The following is a 12,153-nucleotide window of genomic DNA, read 5'->3' as shown; positions in this document are numbered from 1 at the left end:
CATAAGCGACGTCCCCACAAATGCCCATAAATTTTATTTTGGATCGTCAGGAATTGCTTTCGTTCTGTTAAAGAGTAATAGTTCGTGCGACAAGCAGTTCAATTGGTGTTAATTAAATCCATGAATAATAAATATTTTGAATGCAAATGAAAATGAACTAGAAAGAAATTTTTGAGCGCCGCAAAGCGCTCGAGAGTTTCATTAAATTGGCGCTAAAACACTAGCATAAATATTTATGTACTTATAGTCACATAAGAATCTACACATATAGGCACATACATACATATATAGTACGAATAGATACAAACAAATAAAAGTGCGCGCAGACGCAATAGTTACTAGCTGCCTTCTCGGATCTATGGCTGTTTGTTTGTGCAACTAACACCGTCTGACTCAAAGTCGGCTTTCGTCTGCGCGCTTGATTGTCTTATGAGAAAGTAATAAATTATTTCAATTCGTTTCTGCGACAGTTGGGCATTTATTCGTTTCCTTCCTCACATTTGCAGTTCGCACTTGAAGTATACACAGATACGCGTGCATGTGTGTATGTAAGTATGACGGCTAAAAGTAGTGAATTAAATATGAATGCGAGTGTTTATTCGAAGGTGAATAGGCATGTGTATTTAAATAGACAATTATATGTTCATGAATAGACTTTTCCGTATACATGTATATACATATATATACAGCTAAATATATATATATTAAACAAATACATATCTATACTGTTGTTAAGGTTTTTTACGCCCATATGACATTTTTACTTGTTTTCTTCATAATTGCATTTCGATATAGGGTCGACCCTTCTTCTTTTATGTGAGTAAATATTTTCGATTAAAAGACCTTTGTGCAAAGTGATAATAATTAAACCGCAGAACGAATTTGAAATAAAACAGGTAAGGGCGAATCCTCTTTGATAACATTGTTTTCATTTCAGTAACTAAAATCGGTTTAGGTAATGCCATAAATCAGTAAAAATCGACACTTGAAGAAGGTTCACATAATGTGACAGTTCTGTAATTCTTATTTGGCGGTTTTTTTCATAACAATGGTGGATATTGTTGGCATATACTCGACCTTATTTGTGCTAAGTTCATTAGTTGTGAAAGTATGTAAATTTTTTGAAGTATGATCTTGTGTCAAAGAAAAAATATACATATATACATACTTACTTGCATATCTTTAGAAAGTCCAATGAAAGAATAAATTAGTTTAGGAACAGAAAATAACTGTTATTACATAATTTTTGACTACAAATCATTAGGATTAGATATATACATATGTGTGGTAGTGAATTTTTTTTTGAAAATTTAGTTATATATTCTTTCGAGATATAAAATTTTACACAAGAAATCTGCTCAAAAGTATAAATTTGAGTGGACAAAACTAAAGCCTTTATTAAGAAAAACATTATCACGCTACTGTACGTTATTCGTTGAAGACGTTGACAATAAACCATTTCAAACATTATTGAGAGTTTTTTTAAAACATTGTTGACGGCATCACTGTTCAGTTGCGATTTAGAGTTTATAATCAAAAATACTTATTCATCCGATTTTAAAAATAAAATAATAAGTGCTTGGAAAACAGTTTATCTCGACATAAAAATAGTAGAAATTATCAGTGTGTCGCGATTAATAAATAAATTGCAGCAAACTGGCAGTGAACTTACTCGGGACAACTGAGGAAGACAGCGAAATCTACATGGAGAGGCGATTTATTAATCAAAAAGGTTATCCAAATAGATCCTACTTTTGTTAACAGTTAATGGAAGAACAATTAGAAGGCGAGCTGTTGAGGCCTGGTTGTTTTGTCCTCGTCCAGCTAGAAAGGCTTTTGTTTTAGGAAGGTCAGACTCATATTTGCGACAGCTCATCTCGATTGGAGCATTCAGGTGGTCAAGTTATATTGTGGGACCCCTTCTATGAGCACTGGACTGGACCTATCCATAAAATAAATGGAATAATGGACCAGTTTGTTTACACCGACATTTAAAAAAATACGGTGCTACCGTATGCTAAAGAGAAAATTCCACTTAACTGGAGATTTCAGCAGGACAATGATCTATTGGTATTGTAAAACTTGATTACTCGATAGCTTATGGAAGATCGTTAATTCCAAAATAAATAAGGAAAACTATAAAAATGAAAATCAGCCTTTTGAACCCGTACAAGTGTCTTGAAACGGCGTACCACATGATGTAGTGAATTGATGCTTTAGTTTTGTCGAGTTAATTTTTAAACTATAAATGCTTTTGTTGTTTAAACCTTTATAATTTAGAAAACTAAAAAAGAGCTTTATTTTAATAATAATTAACGCAACTAATTGGAAAACGTCCAATTTTACTTTTATTTGCTATTATTTTTTTTAAAGATCTTAGTCAAAAGAAACCAAAGTAGAGGATGCTTTAGTTTTGTCACATACTGTGTATACTAAAGATATAGTGTTTGAATGCCCGGCCAATGCTAAGCAGGAACATATTTTTACAACAAAAGTAGGTAGAGTGGAAGTCTGACCACGCACCTAAAAACATATATGTACCTATGTATATACATACTTGCCCAAAAAATAAGGTGCAGAAAGCCTTTGGTGATGAGGCTATGTCTAAAAAAAATGTTTACAAGTGGTATAGTGAGTTCCAAGCCGGCCGTGAACGTGTCGAAGACGAAGAGCGTCCAGGGCGACCATCAACCTCAACCGACGAAGCTCACGTTCAACAAATCAATGATTTGGTGTTAAAAAAACGTCAATTAACAATTAGAGACCTTGCTAATGAAGTTGGCATATCGAAAGGCTCAGCCAATACCATTTTGAAGGATGTTTTGGGCCTCAAGCGCGTCAAATCTCGACTGCTACCGAAAACATTGAATTTTTTGGAAAAAAGGCGTCGCGTTGAAGTGTGTAAAACGATGCTTTCCGACTACCAGGGTGTCATGAAATGCATTATAACTGGCGATGAGACTTGGATCTATGCTTACGACCTCGAAAAAACCGATCAATCGAGCGAATATCGTGCCAAAAGAGAGCCGAGACCAAAAAAATTGCGCCAAAGTCGCTCATAAATCAAGGTCATGTTGACTGTTTTCTTTGATTATCGTGGTGTTGTGCATTATGAATTCCTTCCAACCGGTCAAACAGTCAACAAGGAATATTATTTGAACGTTATGCGTCGTTTGCGTAACGCTATCCGCCTAAAAAGTCCGGAATTGTGGAAAGACAATTCTTGGCTTTTACACCACGATCATGCACCATCCCATACTGCCCTCGTAATTCGTTATCATTTCGCCAAAAACTCAACCCATATCGTTCCGCAACCAACGTATTCACCTGATCTGGCGCCGTGACCGCTCCGGGGACACCGGTTTTATACGATAGAGGAGATTCAGCCGCACCGAAGACGGAACTGAAGGCCATCCCGGAAAAGTACTACAACCAGTGTTTCGAAGATTGGAAAATCCGTTGGCATAAGTGCATTGTATCGGGAGGGGATTACTTTGAAAGGGATGAAATTGATTTGGAAGAATAAATAATGAATTTTCAAAACAAATACAATGTCACCTTATATTTTGGGCACAAGTATATAAAATTGGTACAATATTTTCCAAACATATTGTTAAAATACTTTTCCTATATTTTTCCCATTAGTACCTTCGTAATCTCATTGGATTGAATCAATTGTAAATATATATTTTTTTCACTTACGGTGGACTTACTATTACCACTGTATACATTTCAATTATATTTATGCGCACAGAATTAGTGTAAAATCCTTCCAAAATCCTCGCTTGGGTATCATCAAAATGTCAAAAATGCCAACTTAGCATTTCTAAAACGCATACTAACATTTTTAAAGCACTTAGATAGTAGTGCTAGTAGAACGCAAGACTAAATATTTTTCAATAAAGTCGCAGCGCATTTAATGTTTATCTCAGATTTTACATCTGGGAGGCTTAAAATGTATTATTGTATGTATTAAACCCTTTAAATAATATGATCTACAAATTCTGCAATTACAAATTAAGCGAAAGAGTTCAGAGTTCTCGAGACTATACTATGTTATACTCTGAACAGGGTATATGAATTAGTCACGAAGTCTGTAACACCCAGAAGGAAAGCGACGGAGACACTATGAAAACATTTGTATGTACATACATACATCTGTGTATAAATGATGAGCATGACGAGTCGATTTAGTGATATCCGTCTGTACTCCGTCTGTATATATCAGAACTACTCTTTGAAGTGCATATTTAATGTACTTATACACTAGTGTTAGTAGAACCTGCTAAGCAACCCAAATATACATATATTTAATTTGTATTATCTTAATTATCGATAAACATACACTTAACTTTGTTTTTATGAATTCCATAAATCATAACATTTTACAAAGTAAAAAAAGGTTATTGCATATTTGTCAACATGGGCGGTGTTTCGCTCACTAGCAATCGCATACAAAATGAGTCTTCATACAGTAAGATCATAAGTATACACCAACACCACATTACATGTACATACATATACGAGTAGATGTGTATTTACAAACAGTTCATAAATGAAAATATGAATTTCAAGGCAGTTGCGCACGCGCATTCACCGCACCGCTCACACACTTTGTGCTGGCCACACCAGGCAGGCATCAAATAGTGTGGTGTGAGCTCATGTCGAATACTTGTTACTGTGTTTGTTCGCAGCCCATTAAAAATCCATAAAAATTTGTAAGCACCTCGTAAAAACAGTCATAAATATTTTTTCATGCATTTTTCGGTTTGCCTCATGAATGCTTAGTTTTTGTTGTTGGTATCCTCTTAAATACATTATGACTGGATGTTGGGTTTTGTCCGGTTGTCGTTGTTTCCATTGTGCGTACTCATAATTTTCAGACATTAATGATTTTTCAATTTTTGCGTCATTATTATTGGTGGATGGCTTATTTTATGGTAATTGTGCGGTTTCGAACAACCGAAATGGGTCTCCTCAAGGCGAAGTAGCACTGCGTGGTGGCCATTGTTATCCTTTATGTGCGGTAGATGGAGGTTTCACTCTGGATAGGCCGAAGTGGGTGATAATGTTTTTCTTTGTTGTGGTTATTGTCGCCCTTTTTGTTTTTGTTGTTTTGTTTTCCATTTCATACCATATTGAATTGAACTCAACAATTCTGTTGTTATGCAATATTTATGGGTTTATAATTAACTGTGGGATTCTTGAGACAGACAACTAAATGATTGCGCCAAATTCAGAATACTTTTTAAGTATGTTGTTTTATGGTGTTGAAGTTGAATAATCAAAAACAGTTTCTGTTTTAAATATTGTGTTAAACGCGTTTATAATGTTTTTGTAATATTTGCTATGTGTTTTAATTACGTTTGCACATATCTGTTTGTAAGCTTTCTTATTCATAAAGTTTATTTTCATTAATATTTTTTTCTAATTTTTATACTCTGAAATGGGTAAGTTTGCCACGAAGTTTATAGCACCCTTTATTATGTGTGTAGTTACATTAATTTGACCATGGCCGTTTATCCGTCTATCAGTATATACGTGAATTAGTCGCTCAGTTTCTGAGACATCGATATAAAATCTTGCACACGTCCTTGTCTCCTCGAACAGCTGCTTATTTGGGAGAACCGCTTTTGTCGGAAACAATTACTTGTACGGAAAACTTATTTATTTAACAAAATATATTTTCACAAAATTTAGCATGGATTATTGTTCAAAGCAATGGTACAATTTCCGAATAAATTGGTCACATCGCACCACTATAGGATATGCATAGCTGACATACAACTGGCCGATCAAAATCGTTTCTTGTTTTGAAATGAACTTCGCACATTTTGATTTCCTGCTAACTTCGTTGAGCCGTTTGCAGTTGTTTCCTTACATAATTTGCGTTTGGATAGCGTGCAGGCTTCTGATGAGCGTTGTCGTTAATGTAAACAAATGTACGCAGTCACTTATTGTACAATATTTGGCTCTTAAAATTCTTTCCGAATAAGTTGCAGCACCGCATTCGTTATGAAAGTTTGTCATTTTCGTTGAAATAGAAAAAACAAGGACAATAAATATTAGTCTCTTAAGAGCTTGCGTGATTTCTGATGCCGTTTTCATTTCTGATTTATAACCAAAAAAGGACTAATGTGAAATGTCCTTTGAAATGCGAAGTTTTATTATGTGCTGCGTACCCTTAATATAAGTTTGATTTCTTTCTATATGAATTGAAATGGTAAGGTACTTTGAGAAAAGAAAGCTTGTATCTGGGCGTCTGTTGTGTAAAAGTTAGCTCAAGGGAAGAACGGATGTACGCCAAAGACCACAGTACTGATTATAATTTTAGCTTGAAAATTTGAATCGACTTACTACTGGTTCGTGTGGTGCAGAAAAAATATAAAACAATTTCTGGTAATAGGAGAAAATAATAAGAGAGACAGAGCTAGATTTTTTTAAGCGAGGAAATTTGCCAATCGATGAGACACAAACAGCAAGGCGCCATTCATTTTCTGACCAGCGAACAATGCTAAGTTCTAGTGTGAGCCTCTGCTGGTAATTGGCCTAACCTAGCATGCATGACATTTGTTTAGCCACATTGTGCAATAGTTTGGACTAAATGGATTGGAGTGCCGCAGTGCTTATCTCTTTGAACATTTATTTGCATACCACCCGCTGGACATCTGCAAAGTGCACAGTGTGTAAAGAACAGCTAGAAGGGCCTTTTTACCTAATTTTACCTCTTTTAAAGAATTGGCTTCGCAATCTATTTATGTATGCATATTGTGAATACATATGGATTAAAGAAATAAATACTTTCACTTTCACTCACTCATTCCCTCAACGTTGCTATGGACTAGAAACAGCACATATTATTTGGACACCATGTGCGTTTCATTTTTGGTTTACATTATGAAATTAGAGTCTTCTGCATACTCATACTCAAGAGAAGTTCTTGCATAATATCTTGCTATTTAAGTAAGCGCGTTAACATCCGCTTTCTCCGTATAGTGCTTAAATCTATATATATTTGAATTATGTTGGTATGCATCGGCATACTTACATATGCTACTTTTTAGTCGCGTACCCGCTTAAGAAATTGTTCAAACTGTGATCAGCATGACTTCCCCTGTCTCCCAAAAATGCAATACATCAGAGGTGGACTACCTCCATTCGGTAAATCGAATCGTAATCGTATTGTATTCTACCCAAATTTCAGTACACAGCGCTTCATAAAACTATAGGTCTGCTTAGCATGGCGCAGATGATTGAATAAAATTTATTAGCCCTATTTGAGCTGTTTTAATATGTAAAGTACCTATACGCTCTAGCATATATACATATACAAATATATATTTATTTTGTCCAACATTCGCTCTCTCGATCTTAATTATTTTGAAAACACATGCATTCATTTTAATGAAGTGAAAAGTTTTTCCTCGATAAGTGACACGCGAGCCTTCTCGAGCACAGTAGACGTATAATAATGTTACGGCGATTTTTAGTACTTTTAAACATAATGAGTTTGACCCCAGTGAAATCATTCTAAACCAATGATCAATGTTAATTAACAATAGTTTAGACCCAATATGTGTAATTTTTAAACTATTCAACGGACTTAAAAACATCAGAAATCAAGTGAACATCTCGATCATTATTCCTTCGGATGACAATATTTGCGACTTTTTGGAGTTACTTACTTTAAAATACATAATCTAAAATGACAATAGTAATGTAAATAAGAAAATTCGTTTACTTAAAATTCCTAGTGTACTAAAAAAATCGAATTTGCGAATTACAAAATACATATATTATCTAATAGCAAAGCTGGAAAGTTTTATAAGCTGAAGAGAAAAGTGAATGTGTTCGTGTGCTTTCTTAATGTTCACTATACCTTGAAGAGGGTATTGAAACGGAGCTGGTAAAATCCAGAAGGAAACGTCGGAGACCCTATAATATATGTATGTACATATATTAATGATCAGCATGACAGCTGAGTCAATGTGTGTTTATTCTATGTGAACTAGTCCGTCAGTTTTTGAGGTACCGATTTGAAATTTCACCTTCCTTTCTTGCCACGCTGCTCATTCGTTAGAAGATATCGGTCTACTATAGTGTATAGCTTTCATACAAACTGGGCTATCAAAATCAAGTTTTTGAATGCATAACTACTTTCATTTGTTCAGAGTATTACAGCTTCGATGCAATCGAAGTTAGCTTTAACGTGTTTATTGTTGATTTGAACATTGTTTCGACTCAGTTGTTTTTTTTTTTTCAAAATACACACTAGGCATATATAATGTATTAAAAACGTATTTGGAACTAAACATATTTTGCGGTATCCGTTATTTACCTCATTACCTATAACAGTTAATAGCCGTCGGTTTCACGGCTTATAGTTGTGGAACTATTATAATAAACTTTTTTTTAAGCTGTTTAGGGAGCACTGTCATAATCATAATAATTAATTGTTGATTCACTTCCGATACTCTTGTGTTCCATATACTATTTATATTTTATCAGCGTCACTTGGTGATGAAATCCCCAAGTTATAGGAACGAAATCGTTTTAAAGCTTTGACGCTCATAATATACTCACTGGATAAGACCAACATAAATGTATATATTAAACTTAAATTAATACAAAATTACAAAATATTCCAATATCTGCCCCTATACGAATTTCACAACATATGTATGTGAGATCTCTAAACCGATGTTACCAAAATGTCTGCTTATTGCTATCGCATGATCAACCTCGTCCCCTCTATCCACTCTTACCATACATATAAGATAAAAAATACCCCATCCGTAAATTATTACTAAATACAGAAAAATATACTCTTTACGGCACATTCAGAGAAAGTTTAAAGACAGTGTTCAATCCGAAAATATAATTATTTATACGATTTGCGATGGTACTCACCTAAGCAAAACTACTGCGCAGATATGGATGTAGCGTTCTTCATTTAAAATTATTATTTACTGTATGTTATCTTTTGTTTCCGCTTTAGTTTACTTGTGTGCAAAGTACATAAAATTGTAAGAATTCTATATTAGACTGTAAAATTGTTGCAGTATTTTTTGCACCAATTCTATGTTTACTATGCACACCATTCACTATAAATAGCATTGATTATAACATAACTATAAACAACTTATAAATATAATAACCCAATAAGACGCATGCAGCCATAAATCAAACGAGACTGTCACACTAACTGCCGTCGCCGCTGTTGCAGGTTGGAATTTTCAACTTTAACTTCACAAAGCCCGCAGCGGTTATTCGGGTGGCTAATTGTTATTGGTCGGCACACACAGATGTTACTTTTTTCTTTTAGGTTAGTTGTCGGCCGAAGATAAAGCGCTACTATATTTTTGTTGCAACGAGTTGGATTTGTAGTGAGATGGTGGCGTTTGGTTAGTTTCCGCCGGTGGCAACTGAACTCTAAGCAATTGTGTTGTTCCGTATTGAACTAGATACTTGGGTTCAGTTGATCGGTCAATGTGACGACATTGTGCTATTGCCGCGCAAATAGATGTAATCATTTGCTGCTAGTCTGGGGAAGCATGATGTTGTACTCGATCACATAAATTAAGTAAATAGTGACAATGTAGGCAACTATTCACTTTGTTGAATTTTAAAATTATGTCTGTTTCTGTTGTATTATTTGTGTTTTTCTGTTTGTAATAAATTTTCGAATTAAATAGTATTTTGTATAAGTTTGGGGTAGTTCCACACGAAAATTAAATAAAAATGCATGTAATCGCTTATCGACGAATTTTGCGAATTTCAATTGGATACTGCAATACTTTTGCTTGTGAACGTTTTTCTTTTTGGAGCTTGATATTTTCACAGTTATTAATTTTTTAAAACACAGAATTAAAACGTCAATAATAATATTTGTTTTACTTTTTAGTTTTACCTCCACATTACATATATTTTTTATTTCTTGACATAACCAGTCGCGTATCCTTTAATAATTTAAACACATTCAAATTCGAATCTTACGATCAATTTTATTTCATCATCAATTGTTTTTAATTATATAAAAAGTAGGAGCTTCGTTAATTTGCAAGCAGTCCCGGAAACTGTTGCTGCTTTGATTTACGAGTCGCCATCAACGGCGATGCGATTTGAATCACCATCAGTTAAAGGCTAAAGTAGTCGGCTAATAATCCATCATTTATTATCGGAATACACGATGTCGGTGCACCTTACGCACAGGCAGCCTACCGATCCACAAGTATTTTACACCGAACTAGTTAAATTAATGGATGATGGCGGTAATCTGATGGGATCTGTTCGGATCGCATCGGTTAGTTAGTTTGATTGAACTTAGAAGTGTTTAACCCGAGAATACGTGCTCAAAGCGCCAATGTTTCTGTTTGACTACTTGGACATAATTCAAATCACAAATATCTCGGCATCAATAAAAAACTCCTCTGCTCTGCGATACTAACAGCGCCGCACATAATCCAATAGCGCATACATACGTACCCGTATGTGTGGCTGTGTGTACACACAGTGTAAGTATGTATTACTCGCGAGTAGCTGCTGATATCCAATTGTAGCTGCGACTACGCGACTCCGGTACTGAGTACTGAAGTGAGTATGAGAAAAAGAGCGCTCGTTATAGCAGAAGCGGGGAGTAGGATTGAATAAAATGCATTACATTATTTATAAACAGTCGGAGAGTATAAAAAACTGAGAAAAAGTTTATATCGAAAAAATTAAGAACAAGTAAAAATGGAAATATTCGAATCAACGTAGACGAATGCCCGACCCTCTATAGCAGTAAAATAAAAGACGAAGATAACAACATTGAAACGGCGCTGCCAATGCCAACCGGCAATTCTTGCTACTTCGGTCGAGCTGCCTCGTCCATTGCGCTCACTCGCATTGGTACAGAAAGTAGCCAAGCCTCGAGTCTGTGAGTGTGTGGTTGTGCATATCCACGTAAATATGTTTGTACATGGGTACATGTACGATATGTGGTGAACCAGCGCTTGTCTCAATTGAATTGATATGCCTTTATTTGTGGTGTTTGTCTATATGTACATACATACGTACGTTTATTCGAATAATAAATTCTGCGAAACCAGAAATTGTCGATTTCGAAAATAAAGAGCAAATGCCTGCGTTGACTTTCTCAATTTATACGGCTTCTTCTACATATATACACACGTAAATATGTATTTTAGTTCTCGATCTTAGATACTCTGCTCTGTACGTGAATTCATACTCAATTTTGTTTGCTTCATTTTCGAATTTAGATTTTTCGAATATCACACAATGCCTGTGCGTGTGTTATTCATATTTTGTCCATACATGTGCCGTATACGTACACAAGTAATAAATGTGAAGGTGTGCATCATTTAAAGGATCACATTCAATGTTTTCGAATATTTAAATTGTGCAGCTAAGCCGTTTTCGATTAGAGAATAAAATCATAAAAGTATATACTTACATACATACATATATGTATATGTATATACATATGTATTATGAATTATATTGGAAAAATCGTATACCTATAAACAATAAATATGGCTGCATAAGTAAAATTATACTAAAAGTTAAGTTATAGTCTCGGCTATACTGAAAAACATTTCTGTGTTTTTAAAAAATTGGTATGCACTTTTCTAAATATGTTTTAAATATTACTATATGTATATACAATCCATTTTCAGGGAGTCATTTCCCACCATCATCTAGGTATTCATATTAATATTTAACTTTCCAGACGGTGCCTAGCCATTATTGTCAAGTTGACTTTTTTATTATAGCCAATATTTCAGCAAACAAGGTTTTTAGAAGTTTAATTAGTCACTCATAGCCAATAACAATAGTTTGTACAATTGTGCACGGAAAATCTTTATTGAAAAGCCATTTACATTGCAATATAATGCAGTAGGTGTCACACTGATATTTTCCTTTCGACCAAACTTTTAATATAGTTAAAAGATAATATTTTCTTTCAAATTGAAAAAATTTCGCCGTTGCTGGTTTTATGTATTTTTAATATCAGAATTGAAATTCACTTTCTACCTGGTAATATTTAAATTTCAAAATTTTATCAGTTATATTTTCAACTTTAGTAGTTTCGAAATTGTGTTATTGCTGTTAATAAATTCCCCGTTAGACAAACTTAATATTTTCGCCACG

At 34.4% G+C, this 12,153-nt stretch overlaps 1 protein-coding gene across 1 annotated transcript in view; it reads right to left on the bottom strand.

Moving 5' to 3' along the window:
* The window catches only part of LOC126757472 (homeotic protein Sex combs reduced), a 57,136-nt gene extending 46,650 nt beyond the window's left edge, over positions 1 to 10,486 (bottom strand). Inside the window, exon 1 of the mRNA XM_050471409.1 lies at positions 8,911 to 10,486. The gene's annotated coding sequence lies outside the window, so the exon portion shown is untranslated. The remainder of the gene's footprint in view (positions 1 to 8,910) is intronic.
* Between the last annotated feature and the right edge of the window lie 1,667 nt (positions 10,487 to 12,153).

This window comes from Bactrocera neohumeralis, chromosome 2, assembly GCF_024586455.1.
Source record: "Bactrocera neohumeralis isolate Rockhampton chromosome 2, APGP_CSIRO_Bneo_wtdbg2-racon-allhic-juicebox.fasta_v2, whole genome shotgun sequence".
Classification (NCBI taxonomy): domain Eukaryota; kingdom Metazoa; phylum Arthropoda; class Insecta; order Diptera; family Tephritidae; genus Bactrocera; species Bactrocera neohumeralis.
Note: the sequence above shows the minus strand (reverse complement) of the source record. Positions and strands in the feature narration are given on the sequence as shown.